This window comes from Cajanus cajan, chromosome 2 (assembly GCF_000230855.2).
Source record: "Cajanus cajan strain Asha chromosome 2, NIPB_CcT2T_4, whole genome shotgun sequence".
In the NCBI taxonomy this organism is placed as follows: domain Eukaryota; kingdom Viridiplantae; phylum Streptophyta; class Magnoliopsida; order Fabales; family Fabaceae; genus Cajanus; species Cajanus cajan.
Window position 1 is genome coordinate 54599283 of NC_138518.1, and position 24351 is coordinate 54623633.

At 32.3% G+C, this 24351-nt stretch overlaps 1 long non-coding RNA gene across 1 annotated transcript; it reads right to left on the bottom strand.

Moving 5' to 3' along the window:
• Positions 1–5030: 5030 nt before the first annotated feature.
• LOC145954370 (uncharacterized) lies at positions 5031–7028 on the bottom strand. Its single transcript, XR_014431575.1, has 2 exons — positions 6840–7028; positions 5031–5258 (listed from the first exon to the last, which is right to left on the bottom strand). It is a non-coding gene; the product is annotated as an uncharacterized LOC145954370 (long non-coding RNA).
• Positions 7029–24351: the final 17323 nt, after the last annotated feature.

Consider the following 24351-nt stretch of genomic DNA (forward strand, 5'->3'; position numbering starts at 1 on the left):
GCACATGTTATATATACTTTGAAATTTGATTTGCATGCTAGTTGGTTTGAGATATGTGATTATGTTACGTGCAAAAATCACCATCGTGCTAGGTGTAACGTAGGAAAAAAAAATGTGGCTGATTTAGTAGCCAGAACGGGCCGTTCCCAATTTGGAACGGGCCGTTCCCAATTTGGAACGGGCCGTTCCAAGCTATTGAATTAGCCTGTGAAATGTAGTTGAGAACGGGCCGTTCTGGTTGGAGAACGGGCCGTTCTGGAGGGGAGAACGGGCCGTTCCGGAGGGAGAACGGGCCGTTCCGGATGAGTCCCAGAACGTGCCGTTTTGATTTTAAAACGGGCCGTTCCGAATGGAAATTTTGAACGTGATTGAGGGGTGCAGAACGGGTCGTTCCGGTATCGGTACAGGCCGTTCTGGCCACTTCGGAAAGTCTATAAATAGGGGTTGGGGGCCTTCAGGAAAATGAGAGTTTTTAGAGAGAAGGTCTCTGGATTAGAAAGCTTGTTTTGGGAGGATTGAAGTTTCGGGTTGAGCTTTGGAAGGAAATTCTATTTCGTCACAGTTGTTAGCTATTCTGAGCCAATCTTCAGGTGAGGGAAGCTAGAGTGTAGAATGATTAAGTTGTTGGGTGTGGATTGAGTAGTTGTTAACTTAAGTTGTTCATATGTTGTGTGTTGATAATATGTGATACGTTGTTAAAGTTGCTATACGTGGTAAAACTAAGTTGTTTTTATGTTGTTTATTGTTGAATTATTAATAAGTTGAGATGTATAAGTTGAAGTAGTTTATTGATGTAAAAGTTGTTTAAAGTTGTATAAGTTGCCTATTGTTGAAAGATGCTTATTGTTGTAAGTTGCCTCTTGTTGTAAGACGTCTATAGTTGTATTGTTGTGAGTTGTTATAAAGTTGTAAGTCGTATATTGTTGTAAAGTTGATGTGATGTCTATTGCTGAAAAGTTGTATGTTATTTAAGTTGTTATGCTTATTAAGTTGTTGAGTTGATATATGTTGTTGATTTATAAGTTGATTAAACTGTGATGATAAGTTGTTGATCACTAAGACTAGGGGAGATGTTTTCGAAGTTGCTCATCCCATTGTGTGGAGTGAGATAGTTGTGGTGCTCAAAGAGCCCAATTTGTTGAAAAACCCTCCTTGGGAAGTTGTCCCTTGGAGTGGATGTTGTATTGTTCTCCTCTAGGACTTAGTTGATCCCGTGTGTGGGCAAGGTCGAGGCACACGTGTACAAAGCGACCACGATATAGGGGCCAGGCCGAGCTATATTGATTACAAGCGGCCAGATGTTGAGATACATAGTACTAAGGTGATAAGTTGAAAGTTGTTTTAAAAGTTGAAAGTTGTTTAAAGTTGAATCCCTTAGTACTGTGTGGGCGACATGGAAATAGTCGATCCATGTCATGGTTGAATGACCAATTTGAGTAAGGTATCTAGTTAGAGATGCAGTCTTTAACTAGATACTGGAGGGTGCGTGGTACTTGGAGGACAGTGGGTGGGCTAACTCCACATGTGGATTGATGAAGCTAGCCAAGGCCGTGGTAGGCTCATACCCAAACCCTTCTGTCCTGACAGTAGTACTAGACCTCCGAGTCTAAGTGGCACACCTGAGCAATCACCTATTGTTATCTATACCTGGTTCTCTTCGGAGTTCCTAACGTTGTACTATACCTGACCTGGTGGAGATAGGTCAAACGTTGGATTCGGTAGGGTTTTTGCCACCTAGACTGCTCAACCTCAGTTGTTGGAGATCTCCCAGTTATATACGTGTGATGACGCATTAAATATTAAGTTGTATATTGTTGTTGTTGTTGTTGTTATATTAAAGTTGCTTCTAAGTTGTATGAATGAGTTGGGTTTTTATGTTGAATTGTATAGTTTTTTGTGGTGATGATTGTTATACATTTATTGCATGATTGTTAATATGATGAAATGTGTGGTGTCTTGCTTCATGATTGATTTTGAACTCTAGCTTACCCTCTTGTTTCCATGTGGATGGACTGCGATGATCATACTTTGTATGGGAGCAGGTCAGGGCCAACTTGGAGTTGAGGTGACTGTTGCGAGACGGGGTGTTTTGATCCTCGTGTTAGAGTTATCACCTTGGGTAGCCGTTTGTGCTTGACCGACACTAGATAGTATTTTTGGATAACTGTATAAATACCTAATACGTAAAAATTTAATGATTCATATATATTTTTTATGTTTTTGTATTTATAAGCTATCCAACTTTATTATTTATCTTAGTTCACTAGTAGTAGTGCGATTCCACTAAGTGTAGAGACCATGGCGGTTCGTTACACTTTTATGGTATTCCTTCATAGAGCTGGACATGGTTCAAGTTAGGGTCTCTCTACCTTAATGACATCGAACATGGAATTGGTAGTGTCAAATGTGAATTAGTGAAGAACTCTCTAACTTGGTCATGTCGGAATTGGTAATGAGCTCTTTGACTTGGTGATGTCAGACCCAAGATGAGTGGCATCAAGCGTGATTAAGACAAAGTCTCTTTGCTTGGATGATGCCATGTGTAAGTTTTATGGCATCAGGCATGAGACAAGTAGAGGCTCTCTACTTGTATGAGGTTGGGCATAGGTCTAGCTACATTAGAAATGATTGGTACAGTGGCTCTCTACCTCATCCACGCTAGACACAAGTGGATTGGTGTTGGACATAGGCGAGTTAGAGGCTCCTTGCCTCCATAACGCTAGACAATGGGAGAATGGCATCGGGTGCGGGTCACTAAATGAAAGTTTGTTGTTTATTCAACTAAGTGTTGGAAATTTGTTTAGTAGATTGATTACTTATATGACTTATGTTGTTGTATGATTCTAGTTTCATTATGCATTGATTTATGATGATGTAAATGATGTTTAAGTTTCTTAAGTTGTAAGTTAGTAATGAATGAAAGTTGAATTAAGTTGTTAGTTGCTTAAAGATGTTAAGTTACAAAAATATTTAGTGATGAGATACATGTTTAAGTTGAGATACATAAAAACTAGAGAAGAGTAAAGTTGTTTTAGAAATCAAAATATCTCATTATGTGGATATAAATTATGATGCTATGAGAGTCCAAAGATGAAAATCCTTCAGCGAAAAAGTTGTTTCCTGAATGAGAAGTTTTTTTATTTATTTATTTTTTATTTTTTATAAGTTATCTTCTCTAGGTTTTATGTGAAATAATATGGGGTTTAGGTCGAGCCATACTAATTATAAAGTGACTAATGTAGAGCCATAAAGTGACAAAATCTGAGAAATTAATTTGAATTATTAAACAGGTGCTTGAGTTGCCTGAAGTTATATCTACTTGACTTAGTTGTGATATGTAAGACGCAGTAATTTGGTAGGATCATACTACTTAGACTGCACACTTCAATTGTAGGAGATATCTATTAGTTGATATGTATGGCGATGCATTAATTGTTGAAATTGTTTATGTTGTGATTAAAGATATGAATGTTGTATATGATTTAAATTAGCTATTGTATGTTGAGAATGATGATAGTAAATTGATGTTATGTTATGAGCTATCTTAAATATTTTAAGTTGTTGATGTTGCTTAAGTTGTAATTTTACCACTAGTTATTATGCTCATTCTCTAACAAGCTTACTCTTTTTTCCCTTATGGTTGGACAATAATGATCATACTAGTATGAGAGCAGAACATGATTAGCTTGGACGTATTGGCTTGTTGGTGGATGGTCATGCTAGAAATGACCTATTTTGAGTATATTGCTCTTATGTAGTATTATTGTATAGAGGCGCTTGACTAATGATATGGTTATTGTGTATTCAACAACGTATATTGATGTATTATGCATATATGTACCTGGATTATATGTAACCCTATAAGGGACTTTATGTTTTTCAATTATATTAGCATAAATTGTTTTATGTTTTCTGCACCTTATACATATATTTGTTGCATGAATATCTAAGTGTTATTGCATGAGAATCCTAGTGTAGTTGATTATTTTATGTTTTTTGTTGCGTAGTAATGTACTATATTAAGTGTGGTGATCTGTTGGGTCATTAATTACACTTTTATGATATTAGAGCTGGTCAAATCTTTTGGGCACTTTATGGGGGTGATCCCATTATGTTTCTATTGTGAATGTTGCTTTATTTTGTATTGTTTGTTGAACAATGCTGCTTATGGATACTTGATCTTAGTATAGGACAGTTAAACCTTAGTTTGATCAGATAGCCAAAGCCATGGAGATTATGGTAGCGACTATGCATCAACAAAATGTTAACTTTGCTCAAATGGGAGCAAATCAGGTTACAACTGAAGCAACTAGACTGGTGGTGTCTTAAGAGTACATGGACTTAGTTGAGTTCAAGAAGTGTAATCCTTCTAGCTCAAGGGTGAGGCTAATCCAAAGGTGGCTGACCAATGTATTAGTGAGATGAAGAAGATACTTCGAGTGATGCTATGCTTAGAGGAGAGGAAGTTGACCTATGTAATTTATATGCTAATTGGAGAGGTTGAGTAATGATGGAGGGGTACACTATAGATGCTGAAGGCCAGGGGTGAGGTGGTGGATTGGGAATTCTTCAAGGTGTTCTTTGAGAAGTATTTTCTTGATAGTATGAGGTATGCCAAGGAAGCAAAGTATTTGAAATTGGATCTCGGGAGCATGTATGTTGAAGACTATGCCATGAGATTTGGGCATTTGACTTGTTTTTATTCCTAGGGTATCTTTCAGGCTTGGAGGTGCGAAAGTTCATTGAGGGGTTGAGACATGAGCTGAAAGGGTGTGGTGCCTATGAGCATCACGGAGTTCCTTGCCTTGGTAGAGAAGGCAAAGACTATGGAGGGGTTGGAGTGTGGTAGTAGAGTGATGAAGGGACAAGAGGGGCAGTTAGTAGAGGAAACCTTATGATACATGTAACGCCTAATTCTAATACTCAAATTATACAATATAAAATTATAATGTTTTATAATATTTTCGCAATTATATCATTAACAATATCTATATATTTATTTAATAAAAATAAAAGTAAAGAAAAGAATATCTTGTGAATTTAATACATAACATATCTTATTATTTTACACATTATTCCTTTTCCTTACTCTTTTAATACAATATATATATTCATAACGGAAAGAAAATTACAAATAATATGATTGACAAGTAAAGTTATAACAGATCCATCAAATAGCCTCCATATTCCAATTTCCTTCCATGTAGGACAGCAGTAACAATAACAGCAAAATGATCTGGAATCTCAAGTTGATCCATCTATTTATAATATATTTAATTAAAAAAAAAAAACAAAGAAAAGAAAGGAGTAAGAACAATATCCAATAAATACAATAATTCGAACGAATAAACATAATTATTTATAAATAAAATTTTAACATATATATATATATATAAATAAATATTTATACAGATTAAATATTAGATTTTCTTGATACAATAAAATTTGAATTATACTTGTAGTGACTAGTCAGGATAAATGAGCATCATTATAACACTAACCAAAAGATATTCCACCTCCATTTCTTACTCATTTAAATCCCCAAGGTTAAACCTCCAGCTACAAATAATTCAAACTTTATCGTCTATGGCCATAGAGTATTAATTATCTTTAAAATGAGTAAAAGACATTTTAACAAATTATATTAATCATAAAAAAAATTACTCAAAATAAATTTAAGAATTTATCATTATTTAAGCTTTAATTAAATAACACAAATTTAAATAAAATATATTAAGAACACTAATTAATTAAATGATTGGTATGAAATATTGATGTGATATTATGAGATTGACATATATATGTGAAATGAGAACTGAAATGTGAAAATGATGAATGATTGATAAATTATATATACATCTATATATTGCAAATATTTTAAATAATGAGTTATGATGAAGTTATATATGTTGTGTTTGGATGTACTTTGCATATAGATATTTTTCTTTTCTCACCGTATAAACTGTGGATATTTTAGGTGAAGAAGATCCAGCTACGAGTGGCATCTAGGATGCCAACAGTTAAATTCTGGGAATGCTATGATAGTGTGACATCGGGGCAGAGGATTTCTAGGATGAAAAATTTATGTGTATTTGATACTATTTTGAAAACAATTTGTAAAACTCTTGTGTTTTATGTTTTATATCTCTATTAATGTGATTGTTGAATTTTTATGTGAACCCTTTTACTAACTTAGAAAATTTAAACCTTCTGAAAATTATTATAATTTTCTGATATATGTGTCGGGGTAGTAATTAAAGGTTAAACAAATAGATGAGGTTAGAATCACCCCACTAAATAATAGAAATAACATAAATAAATAAACATGGTAATCAAAAGTTAAATAGTTAGATGAAGTTAGGAACACCTCACTGAATAAATAAATAAATAAAGTAATTAAAAGTTAAGGAGTTAGATGAGGTTAGTAACACCTCACTGAATAAATATAACAATAATGAGGTTAGGATCACCCCACTAAATAATAGAAATAACATAAATAAATAAACAGGGTAATTAAAAGTTAAGGAGTTAGATGAGGTTAGTAACACCTCACTGAATAAATATAACAATAATGAGGTTAGGATCACCCCACTAAATAATAGAAATAACATAAATAAATAAACAGGGTAATTAAAAGTTAAGGAGTTAGATGAGGTTAGTAACACCTCACTGAATAAATATAACAATAATGAGGTTAGGGGCACCCCACTAAATAAATATAAGCAAATAGATGAGGTTAGAGATATCCCACTAAATAAATATAATCAAGTAAATGGCATAAATAAATATACATAATAGTATATAAAATTTTAAAAAGATAAGGTTCTCCTCCCCCTTACCTAAATAAACAAGAGCTACAACTTGAGCAGAACCTCCTCTTTTGAATTCCCTCTCTTTCCCTCTTACTTTCTCTCTCTCTCTATTTTCTCTTCCTTCTCACTAATTTTTTTTTCTTCTATTCGTAAACCTTTGCTTTCTTCTCAAATTTCAGTTGCATGTTCTTCTCAATTCTAAAGCCTATTTATAGCAAAAGTTTATAATGATTACTATTCATATAATAATATTATAATCATCTAGTTACTATTCATTTTAATATTATATTAGAATTATGATTGGATTTGGATTCCACACTTCCGTGCATTATTACAAAATCTACTATTCATAATAATATTTTATTCAAATGAAAGGAATTGGAATTCGATTGAATTCCGTCTGATTGAATTCATGATTACTACAATTATTATATATATATTACTATTCATTAAAATAATGATATATTTACTATTCATTAAAATAATAATATATTTATTATTCATAAATATGTAAATACGTATACGTAAATGGTAAAATATGTATAAAAATATGATAAACCTTCTAAAAATCTTAATAAATATTTAAAATCAAAATAACCTGTTTTATTTAATAAAATTTGGAATATTACAATTCTCCCCTACTTACAGAAATTTCGTCCTCGAAATTTTTATTGCTTAAAATAAGTAAGGATAATTTTTCTTAACTTCTTCTTCGAGTTCCCAAGTAGCATCTCCAGTAACATCATTCCAGATTACCTTTACCAGTGCAATCTGTTTGCCTCTCAACTGCTTGATCCTCCTGTCTGCAATCTGTACAGGCATTGTTTCAAATGTAAGGTTATCCTTTAATTGTACTGTATCAGGCATTATTATATGAGAAGGGTCAGAAATATATTTTCTTAACTGAGACACGTGGAAGACATTATGGAGATTAGAAAGAAAAGGTGGTAGAGAAATTTGGTAAGCAACAGGACCTATTTTTCTAAGGATTTGATAAGGACCAATAAATCGAGGAGTGAGTTTCTTTGATTTCATTACCCTACCAATACCAGCTGTTGGTGTAACTTTCAAAAATACATGATCACCTTCCTGGAATTCAAGAGGTCGTCTTCTTTTATCAGCATAACTTTTTTGTCTGCTTTGAGTCATTCTCAATTTTTCTTGAATCATTTTGATCTTTTCCGTGGTTTGTTGCACCAATTCAGGACCCAAGATTAAATTCTCTCCTGTCTCAAACCAACACAAAGGAGTTCTACACCTTCTTCCATATAAAGCTTCATAGGGTGCCATACCTATGCTAGAATGGAAACTGTTGTTATAAGTGAATTCAATCAGAGGCAAATATTTGTCCCAACTACCAGAATTCTCTAGCACACAAGCTCTCAATAAATCTTCTAGGGATTGTATGGTTCTTTCTGATTGTCCATCTGTTTGAGGATGATATGCAGAGCTAAGATGAAGCTTAGTTCCTAATGCTTGATGTAAACTTCCCCAAAATCTAGAAGTGAATCTAGGATCCCTATTAGATATTATGCTAGATGGTACCCCATGCAACCTTACAATCTCTCTTATATACAGTTCAGTCAATTTTTCTAGAGAATACCTAATGTTGATGGGTAAGAAATGAGCAGATTTTGTTAGTCTATCCACAATAACCCATATGGAATCAAACTTATGAATTGTTCGTGGTAAACCAACTACAAAATCCATTGCTATACTGTCCCATTTCCATTCAGGTATATCTAAGGGTTGTAACATTCCTGCTGGCTTTTGGTGTTCTATCTTAGCTTTTTGACAAATCAAACATGTAGCCACATATTGTGCTATTTCCTTTTTCATTTTGGGCCACCAAAACATTCTTTTGAGATCTTGATACATCTTTGTTGCCCCAGGGTGTATGCTCAACTTGCTCTTATGTGCCTCACCTAAAATTAAATGTAACGCCTGATTCTAATACCCAAATTATACAATATAAAATTATAAAATTTTATAATATTTTCGCAATTATATCATTAACAATATCTACATGGAAGGAAATTGGAATACGGAGGCTATTTGATGGATCTGTTATAACTTTACTTGTCAATCATATTATTTTAATTGTAATTTTCTTTCCGTTATGAATATATATATTGTATTAAAAGAGTAAGGAAAAAGGAATAATGTGTAAAATAATACGTTATTCTAAATATTTTAGAACGATATGTTATGTATTAAATTCACAAGATATTCTTTTCTTTACTTTTATTTTTATTAAATAAATATATAGATATTGTTAATGATATAATTGCGAAAATATTATAAAATTTTATAATTTTATATTGTATAATTTGGGTATTAGAATTAGGCGTTACATTAAATTGTATAAATTTTTCACATAAATACACATAAATTTTTCATCCTAGAAATCCTCTGCCCCGATGTCACACTATCAGAGCATTCCCAGAATTTAACTGTTGGCATCCTAGATGCCACTCGTAGCTGGATCTTCTTCACCTAAAATATCCACAGTTTATACGGTGAGAAAAGAAAAATATCTATATGCAAAGTACATCCAAACACAACATATATAACTTCATCATAACTCATTATTTAAAATATTTGCAATATATAGATGTATATATAATTTATCAATCATTCATCATTTTCACATTTCAGTTCTCATTTCACATATATATGTCAATCTCATAATATCACATCAATATTTCATACCAATCATATAATTATTTCCACATCCATAACCATAACTCATGCCGATCTCACCATTAATAATATCATTTCCATGTCCATCATTCACAATTAACACTATGTCAAGACCTCGCCACATCTGACACAAGTGATACGGGTTAATTGCCTCACTCAACTCACACCAGACCAGGGTCATGCCCTCCCTGTAGCATCACTTACCCAGGGGCCATGCCATCCCTAATCATTTAGTGTGAGGAAACACAATCACATTACAATCAATACAATCTCTTGCAATTAACCCTATGCCAGGGCTGCCATAAACGACATAAATGGTGGTGTTAACTGTCTTACTCATCCCACACCATGCTAGGGTCACGCCCTCCCTGTAGCACCACTTACCCAGGGGCCGTGCCGTCCCTAGTCATCGATGTGAGACACCACAATCACAATCAAAGTCACATTCATACATCCTTTCATCTTATAACTCAAATTCATATCACGTACGCAATTCTATATCACATAGATAACAGATAAGCTCAATATAATAGGGTTTACATACCCCTCAAGCAATTCACATCAATATCATTAATTCTTAACAATAGCAATAACAATCTTAAATTAATATAATAGTCAATGGAATAATCAATTTAATACAGATAGTAAAACCCCTAATTATTCCAATATCTAGCTCACAGCATTTTCCTACAATTTTGTTCTTTCTCCCAGATCATCATCATTCCTACAATTTAGCATATTCATAAACCTCAACACATATAATTTTAATGAAACTAATAATTTTCCAAATAATAATTATAATCTTAAGGAGTTCTTCCTCTACCCAATTCCCTCATGTACTCTACATATAAATAATCCCCTTTTCCCCCGTACCTGGTTAACTAGAAATTAGGCTAGAACCTCCTCTTCTTAGATAGGGACCAGAACTGAAAATAGACCAGAGCTTCCTCCTATGGATTCCTCTTGGTCTTCAAAGAGAAGAAGAGGAAATGAGAGAGAGTAGAAGAGAAGAGAGAATGAGAATGAGAAGTGTTTCTTGGGATGGTTTGCAATGGAGAAGTGAAGGTCTATTTATAGTCTCCAAAACACATTAAAAAAATGTAAAATAATGGAGAAAAGATAGACAAAACTAAGTGGAATGAATTAGTGGAATGAATTATAGAAGTTGGTGGGAATTAATGGAGTTGGTGCCATAGATTTTCTTGATACAATAAAATTTGAATTATACTTGTAGTGACTAGTCAGGATAAATGAGCATCATTATAACACCAACCAAAAGATATTCCACCTCCATTTCTTACTCATTTAAATCCCCAAAGTTAAACCTCCAGCTACAAATAATTCAAACTTTATCGTCTATGGCCATAGAGTATTAATTATCTTTAAAATGAGTAAAAGACATTTTAACAAATTATATTAATCATAAAAAAAATTACTCAAAATAAATTTAAGAATTTATCATTATTTAAGCTTTAATTAAATAACACAAATTTAAATAAAATATATTAAGAACACTAATTAATTAAATGCCAATGACAATTATTATAAAATAATTAAACAATATAAAATGTGAATATATTAATAATTATTATGGATAAGAATAGTCATAGAATAAGTAATAGTAATTAAAGGTTAAACAAATAGATGAGGTTAGAATCACCCCACTAAATAATAGAAATAACATAAATAAATAAACATGGTAATCAAAAGTTAAATAGTTAGATGAAGTTAGGAACACCTCACTGAATAAATAAATAAATAAAGTAATTAAAAGTTAAGGAGTTAGATGAGGTTAGTAACACCTCACTGAATAAATATAACAATAATGAGGTTAGGATCACCCCACTAAATAATAGAAATAACATAAATAAATAAACAGGGTAATTAAAAGTTAAGGAGTTAGATGAGGTTAGTAACACCTCACTGAATAAATATAACAATAATGAGGTTAGGATCACCCCACTAAATAATAGAAATAACATAAATAAATAAACAGGGTAATTAAAAGTTAAGGAGTTAGATGAGGTTAGTAACACCTCACTGAATAAATATAACAATAATGAGGTTAGGGGCACCCCACTAAATAAATATAAGCAAATAGATGAGGTTAGAGATACCCCACTAAATAAATATAATCAAGTAAATGACATAAATAAATATACATAATAGTATATAAAATTTTAAAAAGATAAGGTTCTCCTCCCCCTTACCTAAATAAACAAGAGCTACAACTTGAGCAGAACCTCCTCTTTTGAATTCCCTCTCTTTCCCTCTTACTTTCTCTCTCTCTCTATTTTCTCTTCCTTCTCACTAATTTTTTTTTTTCTTCTATTCGTAAACCTTTGCTTTCTTCTCAAATTTCAGTTACATGTTCTTCTCAATTCTAAAGCCTATTTATAGCAAAAGTTTATAATGATTACTATTCATATAATAATATTATAATCATCTAGTTACTATTCATTTTAATATTATATTAGAATTAGGATTGGATTTGGATTCCACACTTCCGTGCATTATTACAAAATCTACTATTCATAATAATATTTTATTCAAATGAAAGGAATTGGAATTCGATTGAATTCCGTCTGATTGAATTCATGATTACTACAATTATTATATATATATTACTATTCATTAAAATAATGATATATTTACTATTCATTAAAATAATAAGATATGTTATGTATTAAATTCACAAGATATTCTTTTCTTTACTTTTATTTTTATTAAATAAATATATAGATATTGTTAATGATATAATTGCGAAAATATTATAAAACATTATAATTTTATATTGTATAATTTGAGTATTAGAATTAGGCGTTACATTATAATGGTATCAGAGTGGCGCAGCGGAAGCGTGGTGGCCTTAAGTAAAGAGAGGAATAGAGGATATTATGTACTTATATTTAGTATGGTATAAGTATGAGACAGAACATCAGAAGCCTTTTAGGACTTTTGTAGCCTTTACATGTTCCTGTTTGGAAGTGAAATAATATGTCTAGACTCTGTTGTGGATTTTCCAAGGAAATTTAAGAAGAATCTTGAACGAGTCATAGTCAAACCTCTTCGTTTCAAAAATTCGAGGACGAATTTCTTAAAAGGGGGGAAGTATTGTAACATCCCAGTTTTCAAAATGGTTATTATTATTATTATTATTATTATTTAGTCATAATTTGGTGATTATATTTTACTTCAATTGTAACTAATTCACACTCCATTTATGCTTAATTGTAGGCTTTAGAAAGATATGTGTATTATTGGGCTTAATTAGATAGTTGTGATTTTCTTTGTTAAAACCGTTTTTCGCTGGGCTGATTGGCAATCCTCGGTGTTTAGGGCATAACTTGGGCTGTGATGGTCCAAATGATGAAAAATTGGTGTCAATGGAATTCTAAGAGAAAAACGCACAACTTTTACAGAAATAGCCATTTGCAAAATCGGTCGTTTAGGAGGTCAAAATTGGAATTTTATTGATACAATTGTTTCTCGCTGGACTGATTGGCAAGCCTCGGTTTTTGGGGTATAACTTGGTCGGTGGTTGTTCAAATGATACAAACTTGGTGGCTATGGAAAGATAAGAGAAAATCCTACAACTTTCATGAAGGAAATATTTTCAGATTCGGCTGTCTATAAGGTCCAAATCAGTAGCTAAAGTCGGTGAGGAAAAGAACATGGCACCAACTCCATTAATTCACACCAACTCCATTAATTCATCCCACCAACTTCTATAATTCATTCCACTAATTCATTCCACTTAGTTTTGTCTATCTTTTTCTCCATTATTTTACATTTTTTAATGTGTTTTGGAGGCTATAAATAGGCCTTCACTTCTCCATTGCAAACCATCCCAAGAAATACTTCTCATTCTCATTCTCATTCTCTCTTCTCTTATACTCTCTTCTTCTCCTCTTCTTCTCTTTGAAGACCTAGAGGAATCCATAGGAGGTGGTTCTACCCTAGTAGAAGGAGCCTAGAGGAGGAAGCTCTTCTTTAGTTTCAGTGCCTGTTATCCAGGTAAGGGGGGAGTGAGAAACCTCGCTCTGGGTGTAGGATTGTATGCTGGGTAGTGGGATTGGCCCCCAATCCTGTGTTTGTTGTATGTCATATTGTTTGTATGTTCTAATTGCTTGGTTAATATACGTGTATGAATAGAAGCTATGTTGAGACTATGAAATTATACAATAATGATATATTTACTATTCATTAAAATAATAATATATTTATTATTCATAAGAGAAAGTAAGAGAAAATAGAGAGAGAGAAAATATATTAAAAAATTAGAATTAGGCGTTACATTTAGCAAGTTTAGGATGGCACCCTATAGGATGTCACCTTCTGAATTAGCTGAGTTGAAGAAACAATTAGAGGAGTTACTTGAAAAACAATTCATACGCCCTAGTGTATCACCTTGTGGGGCTCCTGTTTTGTTAGTCAAAAAGAAAGATGGAAGCTTTAGGCTGTGTGTGGACTATCGGCAATTAAATAAGTTTACCATAAAGAATAAATACCCTCTTCCTAGGATAGATGATTTGATGGATCAATTAAAAGGAGCCACTGTATTTTCTAAGATAGATCTAAGATCAGGATACCATCAAATCAAAGTGAAAGCTGAAGACATACAGAAAACTGCATTTAGAACAAGGTATGGTCATTATGAATATCAAGTAATGCCTTTTGGAGTAACCAATGCACCTGCAGTGTTCATGGATTATATGAATAGGATTTTTCGTCCGTATTTAGACCATTTTGTGGTGGTCTTTATAGATGATATCCTCATATATTCTCGAACTCATGAAGAGCATGAAGAACACCTTCAAACTGTTCTCCAAATCCTGAAAGACAAACAACTGTATGCCAAACTTTCTAAGTGTGAATTTTGGTTAGAGGAGGTTAAGTTTTTAGGACATGTGATTTCCAAAGATGGAGTGTCTGTGGATCCATCTAAGGTAGAAGCAGTTCTACTATGGGAACCTCCAAAGACGGTAACAGAAATCCGTAGTTTTTTGGGTTTGGCAGGATATTACAGGAGATTCATTGAGGGATTTTCTAAAATAGCTATGCCTTTAACTCAACTCACCAAGAAAGGACAACCCTTTGAGTGGACCGAAAAATGTGAGAATAGTTTTCAGGAGCTTAAGAAAAGATTAACTACTGCACCAGTCTTAGCCTTACCCAATCCTAATGGACAATTTGTCATATTTTGTGATGCCTCAAAAATGGGATTAGGGTGTGTTCTTATGCAAGATAGAAGGGTAGTAGCATATGCTTCTAGACAGTTAAGAGCTCATGAAAGGAATTACCCAACCCATGATCTAGAACTAGCTGCCATTGTTTTTGCACTCAAAATATGGAGACATTATGTGTATGGTGGTAAGTTTGATGTTTTTAGTGATCATAAGAGTTTGAAATATTTGTTTGATCAAAAGGAACTGAATATGAGACAAAGAAGGTGGATGGAATTTTTGAAAGATTATGATTTTGAATTACATTACCATCCAGGGAAAGCCAATGTTGTGGCTAATGCACTGAGTAGAAAATCCTTACATGTCTCCTCATTAATGATTCAAGAGATGAATTTGATAGAAAAATTTAGAGACATGAGTTTATCAACTACGGTAAGTCAAGATAAAATACAATTGCATGCGGTTCAAATTACTAGTGACTTACATGGACAAATTGGTGAGGCTCAGGTAGTTGATAAATTCATTCAGAAGAAAAAGAGGTTGATAGGTCAAAAGGATGGTGAAAAGTTCGATTTAGATCAAAGAGGAGTTTTGAGATTTAATAATAGGATATGTGTACCCAATGATTCAGAAATTAAGAAAATAATTTTAGGTGAGGCACATAAGAGCAAGTTGAGCATACACCCTGGGGCAACAAAGATGTATCAAGATCTCAAAAGAATGTTTTGGTGGCCCAAAATGAAAAAGGAAATAGCACAATATGTGGCTACATGTTTGATTTGTCAAAAAGCTAAGATAGAACACCAAAAGCCAGCAGGAATGTTACAACCCTTAGATATACCTGAATGGAAATGGGACAGTATAGCAATGGATTTTGTAGTTGGTTTACCACGAACAATTCATAAGTTTGATTCCATATGGGTTATTGTGGATAGACTAACAAAATCTGCTCATTTCTTACCCATCAACATTAGGTATTCTCTAGAAAAATTGACTGAACTGTATATAAGAGAGATTGTAAGGTTGCATGGGGTACCATCTAGCATAATATCTGATAGGGATCCTAGATTCACTTCTAGATTTTGGGGAAGTTTACATCAAGCATTAGGAACTAAGCTTCATCTTAGCTCTGCATATCATCCTCAAACAGATGGACAATCAGAAAGAACCATACAATCCCTAGAAGATTTATTGAGAGCTTGTGTGCTAGAGAATTCTGGCAGTTGGGACAAATATTTGCCTCTGATTGAATTCACTTATAACAACAGTTTCCATTCTAGCATAGGTATGGCACCCTATGAAGCTTTATATGGAAGAAGGTGTAGAACTCCTTTGTGTTGGTTTGAGACAGGAGAGAATTTAATCTTGGGTCCTGAATTGGTGCAACAAACCACGGAAAAGATCAAAATGATTCAAGAAAAATTGAGAATGACTCAAAGCAGACAAAAAAGTTATGCTGATAAAAGAAGACGACCTCTTGAATTCCAGGAAGGTGATCATGTATTTTTGAAAGTTACACCAACAGCTGGTATTGGTAGGGTAATGAAATCAAAGAAACTCACTCCTCGATTTATTGGTCCTTATCAAATCCTTAGAAAAATAGGTCCTGTTGCTTACCAAATTTCTCTACCACCTTTTCTTTCTAATCTCCATAATGTCTTCCACGTGTCTCAGTTAAGAAAATATATTTCTGACCCTTCTCATATAATAATGCCTGATACAGTACAATTAAAGGATAACCTTACATTTGAAACAATGCCTGTACAGATCGCAGACAGGAGGATCAAGCAGTTGAGAGGCAAACAGATTGCACTGGTAAAGGTAATCTGGAATGATGTTACTGGAGATGCTACTTGGGAACTCGAAGAAGAAGTTAAGAAAAATTATCCTTACTTATTTCAAGCAATAAAAATTTCGAGGACGAAATTTCTGTAAATAGGGGAGAATTGTAATATTCCAAATTTTATTAAATAAAACAGGTTATTTTGATTTTAAATATTTATTAAGATTTTTAGAAGGTTTATCATATTTTTATACATATTTTACCATTTACGTATACGTATTTACATATTTATGAATAATAAATATATTATTATTTTAATGAATAGTAAATATATCATTATTTTAATGAATAGTAATATATATATAATAATTGTAGTAATCATGAATTCAATCAGACGGAATTCAATCGAATTCCAATTCCTTTCATTTGAATAAAATATTATTATGAATAGTAGATTTTGTAATAATGCACGGAAGTGTGGAATCCAAATCCAATCCTAATTCTAATATAATATTAAAATGAATAGTAACTAGATGATTATAATATTATTATATGAATAGTAATCATTATAAACTTTTGCTATAAATAGGCTTTAGAATTGAGAAGAACATGCAACTGAAATTTGAGAAGAAAGCAAAGGTTTACGAATAGAAGAAAAAAAAAAATTAGTGAGAAGGAAGAGAAAATAGAGAGAGAGAGAAAGTAAGAGGGAAAGAGAGGGAATTTAAAAGAGGAGGTTCTGCTCAAGTTGTAGCTCTTGTTTATTTAGGTAAGGGGGAGGAGAACCTTATCTTTTTAAAATTTTATATACTATTATGTATATTTATTTATGTCATTTACTTGATTATATTTATTTAGTGGGGTATCTCTAACCTCATCTATTTGCTTATATTTATTTAGTGGGGTGCCCCTAACCTCATTATTGTTATATTTATTCAGTGAGGTGTTACTAACCTCATCTAACTCCTTAACTTTTAATTACCCTGTTTATTTATTTATGTTATTTCTATTATTTAGTGGGGTGATCCTAATCTCATTATTGTTATATTTATTCAGTGAGGTGTTACTAACCTCATCTAACTCCTTAACTTTTAATTACCCTGTTTATTTATTTATGTTATTTCTATTATTTAGTGGGGTGATCCTAACCTCATTATTGTTATATTTATTCAGTGAGGTGTTACTAACCTCATCTAACTCCTTAACTTTTAATTACTTTATTTATTTATTTATTCAGTGAGGTGTTCCTAACTTCATCTAACTATTTAACTTTTGATTACCATGTTTATTTATTTATGTTATTTCTATTATTTAGTGGGGTGATTCTAACCTCATCTATTTGTTTAACCTTTAATTACTATTACTTATTCTATGATTATTCTTATCCATAATAATTATTAATATATTCACATTTTATATTGTTTAATTATTTTATAATAATTGTCATTGGCATTTAATTAATTAGTGTTCTTAATGTATTTTATTTAAAATTTAAATAAAATACATTAAGAACACTAATTAATTAAATGCCAATGACAATTATTATAAAATAATTAAACAATATAAAATGTGAATATATTAATAATTATTATGGATAAGAATAATCATAGAATAAGTAATAGTAATTAAAGGTTAAACAAATAGATGAGGTTAGAATCACCCCACTAAATAATAGAAATAACATAAATAAATAAACATGGTAATCAAAAGTTAAATAGTTAGATGAAGTTAGGAACACCTCACTGAATAAATAAATAAATAAAGTAATTAAAAGTTAAGGAGTTAGATGAGGTTAGTAACACCTCACTGAATAAATATAACAATAATGAGGTTAGGATCACCCCACTAAATAATAGAAATAACATAAATAAATAAACAGGGTAATTAAAAGTTAAGGAGTTAGATGAGGTTAGTAACACCTCACTGAATAAATATAACAATAATGAGGTTAGGATCACCCCACTAAATAATAGAAATAACATAAATAAATAAACAGGGTAATTAAAAGTTAAGGAGTTAGATGAGGTTAGTAACACCTCACTGAATAAATATAACAATAATGAGGTTAGGGGCACCCCACTAAATAAATATAAGCAAATAGATGAGGTTAGAGATACCCCACTAAATAAATATAATCAAGTAAATGACATAAATAAATATACATAATAGTATATAAAATTTTAAAAAGATAAGGTTCTCCTCCCCCTTACCTAAATAAACAAGAGCTACAACTTGAGCAGAACCTCCTCTTTTGAATTCCCTCTCTTTCCCTCTTACTTTCTCTCTCTCTCTATTTTCTCTTCCTTCTCACTAATTTTTTTTTTCCTTCTATTCGTAAACCTTTGCTTTCTTCTCAAATTTCAGTCGCATGTTCTTCTCAATTCTAAAGCCTATTTATAGCAAAAGTTTATAATGATTACTATTCATATAATAATATTATAATCATCTAGTTACTATTCATTTTAATATTATATTAGAATTAGGATTGGATTTGGATTCCACACTTCCGTGCATTATTACAAAATCTACTATTCATAATAATATTTTATTCAAATGAAAGGAATTGGAATTCGATTGAATTCCGTCTGATTGAATTCATGATTACTACAATTATTATATATATATTACTATTCATTAAAATAATGATATATTTACTATTCATTAAAATAATAATATATTTATTATTCATAAATATGTAAATACGTATACGTAAATGGTAAAATATGTATAAAAATATGATAAACCTTCTAAAAATCTTAATAAATATTTAAAATCAAAATAACCTGTTTTATTTAATAAAATTTGGAATATTACAATTCTCCCCTACTTACAGAAATTTCGTCCTCGAAATTTTTATTGCTTAAAATAAGTAAGGATAATTTTTCTTAACTTCTTCTTCGAGTTCCCAAGTAGCATCTCTAGTAACATCATTCCAGATTACCTTTACCAGTGCAATCTGTTTGCCTCTCAACTGCTTGATCCTCCTGTCTGCAATCTGTACAGGCATTGTTTCAAATGTAAGGTTATCCTTTAATTGTACTGTATCAGGCATTATTATATGAGAAGGGTCAGAAATATATTTTCTTAACTGAGATACGTGGAAGACATTATGGAGATTAGAAAGAAAAGGTGGTAGAGAAATTTGGTAAGCAACAGGACCTATTTTTCTAAGGATTTGATAAGGACCAATAAATCGAGGAGTGAGTTTCTTTGATTTCATTACCCTACCAATACCAGCTGTTGGTGTAACTTTCAAAAATACATGATCACCTTCCTGGAATTCAAGAGGTCGTCTTCTTTTATCAGCATAACTTTTTTGTCTGCTTTGAGTCATTCTCAATTTTTCTTGAATCATTTTGATCTTTTCCGTGGTTTGTTGCACCAATTCAGGACCCAAGATTAAATTCTCTCCTGTCTCAAACCAACACAAAGGAGTTCTACACCTTCTTCCATATAAAGCTTCATAGGGTGCCATACCTATGCTAGAATGGAAACTGTTGTTATAAGTGAATTCAATCAGAGGCAAATATTTGTCCCAACTACCAGAATTCTCTAGCACACAAGCTCTCAATAAATCTTCTAGGGATTGTATGGTTCTTTCTGATTGTCCATCTGTTTGAGGATGATATGCAGAGCTAAGATGAAGCTTAGTTCCTAATGCTTGATGTAAACTTCCCCAAAATCTAGAAGTGAATCTAGGATCCCTATTAGATATTATGCTAGATGGTACCCCATGCAACCTTACAATCTCTCTTATATACAGTTCAGTCAATTTTTCTAGAGAATACCTAATGTTGATGGGTAAGAAATGAGCAGATTTTGTTAGTCTATCCACAATAACCCATATGGAATCAAACTTATGAATTGTTCGTGGTAAACCAACTACAAAATCCATTGCTATACTGTCCCATTTCCATTCAGGTATATCTAAGGGTTGTAACATTCCTGCTGGCTTTTGGTGTTCTATCTTAGCTTTTTGACAAATCAAACATGTAGCCACATATTGTGCTATTTCCTTTTTCATTTTGGGCCACCAAAACATTCTTTTGAGATCTTGATACATCTTTGTTGCCCCAGGGTGTATGCTCAACTTGCTCTTATGTGCCTCACCTAAAATTATTTTCTTAATTTCTGAATCATTGGGTACACATATCCTATTATTAAATCTCAAAACTCCTCTTTGATCTAAATCGAACTTTTCACCATCCTTTTGACCTATCAACCTCTTTTTCTTCTGAATGAATTTATCAACTACCTGAGCCTCACCAATTTGTCCATGTAAGTCACTAGTAATTTGAACCGCATGCAATTGTATTTTATCTTGACTTACCGTAGTTGATAAACTCATGTCTCTAAATTTTTCTATCAAATTCATCTCTTGAATCATTAATGAGGAGACATGTAAGGATTTTCTACTCAGTGCATCAGCCACAACATTGGCTTTCCCTGGATGGTAATGTAATTCAAAATCATAATCTTTCAAAAATTCCATCCACCTTCTTTGTCTCATATTCAGTTCCTTTTGATCAAACAAATATTTCAAACTCTTATGATCACTAAAAACATCAAACTTACCACCATACACATAATGTCTCCATATTTTGAGTGCAAAAACAATGGCAGCTAGTTCTAGATCATGGGTTGGGTAATTCCTTTCATGAGCTCTTAACTGTCTAGAAGCATATGCTACTACCCTTCTATCTTGCATAAGAACACACCCTAATCCCATTTTTGAGGCATCACAAAATATGACAAATTGTCCATTAGGTTTGGGTAAGGCTAAGACTGGTGCAGTAGTTAATCTTTTCTTAAGCTCCTGAAAACTATTCTCACATTTTTCGGTCCACTCAAAGGGTTGTCCTTTCTTGGTGAGTTGAGTTAAAGGCATAGCTATTTTAGAAAATCCCTCAATGAATCTCCTGTAATATCCTGCCAAACCCAAAAAACTACGGATTTCTGTTACCGTCTTTGGAGGTTCCCATAGTAGAACTGCTTCTACCTTAGATGGATCCACAGACACTCCATCTTTGGAAATCACATGTCCTAAAAACTTAACCTCCTCTAACCAAAATTCACACTTAGAAAGTTTGGCATACAGTTGTTTGTCTTTCAGGATTTGGAGAACAGTTTGAAGGTGTTCTTCATGCTCTTCATGAGTTCGAGAATATATGAGGATATCATCTATAAAGACCACCACAAAATGGTCTAAATACGGACGAAAAATCCTATTCATATAATCCATGAACACTGCAGGTGCATTGGTTACTCCAAAAGGCATTACTTGATATTCATAATGACCATACCTTGTTCTAAATGCAGTTTTCTGTATGTCTTCAGCTTTCACTTTGATTTGATGGTATCCTGATCTTAGATCTATCTTAGAAAATACAGTGGCTCCTTTTAATTGATCCATCAAATCATCTATCCTAGGAAGAGGGTATTTATTCTTTATGGTAAACTTATTTAATTGCCGATAGTCCACACACAGCCTAAAGCTTCCATCTTTCTTTTTGACTAACAAAACAGGAGCCCCACAAGGTGATACACTAGGGCGTATGAATTGTTTTTCAAGTAACTCCTCTAATTGTTTCTTCAACTCAGCTAATTCAGAAGGTGACATCCTATAGGGTGCCATTGAAATTGGTCCAGTTCCAGGTATTAAATCAATCGAAAATTCAATCTCTCTGTCAGGTGGCAAACCAGGAATATCATTAGGAAAGACTTCAGGAAAATTTTGAACGACAGCTATATCTTTCAAGTTGACTTCCTCTTTAGCTTCCATAGAGGATAAGATTAAATATCCTTGAACTTTACCACAAGGAAACTTGTTTATTGGTTTAGATAATGAAATCGATAGGTCCTTAGGATCAGAAAATATTATAGACTTTTCTGCTCAATTAAGAAGAACGTGGTTGGAAGATAACCAGTTCATACCTAAAATCACATCTAATTGTGATAAAGGTAAGCAGATCAAATTTACAAGAAATTTTTTATCGCCAATAAAAATAGGACAGTCTGAACAAACCTTATTGGCAATTACAGATTTGTTTGTAGGGGTTGAAACAATCAAATTATTCTCTAAAGAAGAAATTGGTAATTGGAGGTATTGAACACAATTATTGGAGATAAAAGAATGAGTTGCGCCTGAATCATACAGTACATTTAAAGTTTTGCCTTTAATGAAACATTTACCTTGTATTAGATCGTTGTTTTGAGCAGCTTCAGTTCCGGTCATGGTGTAAACTCTTCCAGTTGTAGAAGGTCTTGGTTTGGATCCGGAAGTATTCACGTGCGTCTTTGGTTGTCCACACTCAGAAAATACATGACCAGGCTTTCCACACTTGAAACAAACAGGTCCTTTGAGATGACAATCTTTAGTATAATGACCCTGTCCACACTTAAAACACTTGGCTTGATTATTAATGGACCTACTGGAATTTCCTGCAAATTGAGAGGATTGGGGTTTCCATTGTGGTCGAACATAAGGTTTTCTTTCATTATCCCTTTTCTTATTAAATTGAGGGCCAAAAGATTTTGGTCTATTATCCTTATTATGATCAAAACCTTCCAAAAATCGACACTTGTGTATTAATGTGGGAAAATCAGAGATTTCTAATATCCCTACTGCCTTTCTTAATTCTGGTCTAAGTCCATCCTCAAATTTAATACACTTCATCCTCTCATCAGGGTGATAAAAGAAAGTAGAATATTTTCCCAATTCCTCAAACTTAGAAGCATATTCTCCCACTGTCATATTCCCTTGTTTTAACTGCATAAATTCTATTTCTTTAGCCCTCCTAACATCATTAGGAAAATATTTTTCAAAAAATTTGGTTTTAAATACTTCCCATGTAATGATTATTCCCCCTCCTTCTAATAATCTCCTGGTACTATCCCACCAATATTCTGCTTCTCCTACTAACATAAATACTGCATAATTTACTTTTTGGTTGTCAGGACAGTTCATAGCTCGAAATATTTTTTCTATTTCTTTAATCCATAATTCAGCTTTTTCAGGATTGTATCCTCCATCAAATTGGGAAGGGTTATTGCTTCTGAATTCTACAAGTCCTTGTGACTCTCCTGTTCTTTCTGGTGGTTGATTCCTTAACAAGGCGGCAGCCATGTCCCTAATAGCTTGTACAGCCTCTGTTAGTTCGGTATTCCTTCTTCCTGCCATCTGTAATTTTATAGATCAGTTTATAATAATAGAAACATGGTTAGCACATTTCCCCAAGTTACACATGGAACGTTGCTCTGATACCATTAAATGTAACGCCTAATTCTAATACTCAAATTATACAATATAAAATTATAATGTTTTATAATATTTTCGCAATTATATCATTAACAATATCTATATATTTATTTAATAAAAATAAAAGTAAAGAAAAGAATATCTTGTGAATTTAATACATAACATATCTTATTATTTTACACATTATTCCTTTTCCTTACTCTTTTAATACAATATATATATTCATAACGGAAAGAAAATTACAAATAATATGATTGACAAGTAAAGTTATAACAGATCCATCAAATAGCCTCCATATTCCAATTTCCTTCCATGTAGGACAGCAGTAACAATAACAGCAAAATGATCTGGAATCTCAAGTTGATCCATCTATTTATAATATATTTAATTAAAAAAAAAAAACAAAGAAAAGAAAGGAGTAAGAACAATATCCAATAAATACAATAATTCGAACGAATAAACATAATTATTTATAAATAAAATTTTAACACATATATATATATAAATAAATATTTATACAGATTAAATATTAGATTTTCTTGATACAATAAAATTTGAATTATACTTGTAGTGACTAGTCAGGATAAATGAGCATCATTATAACACCAA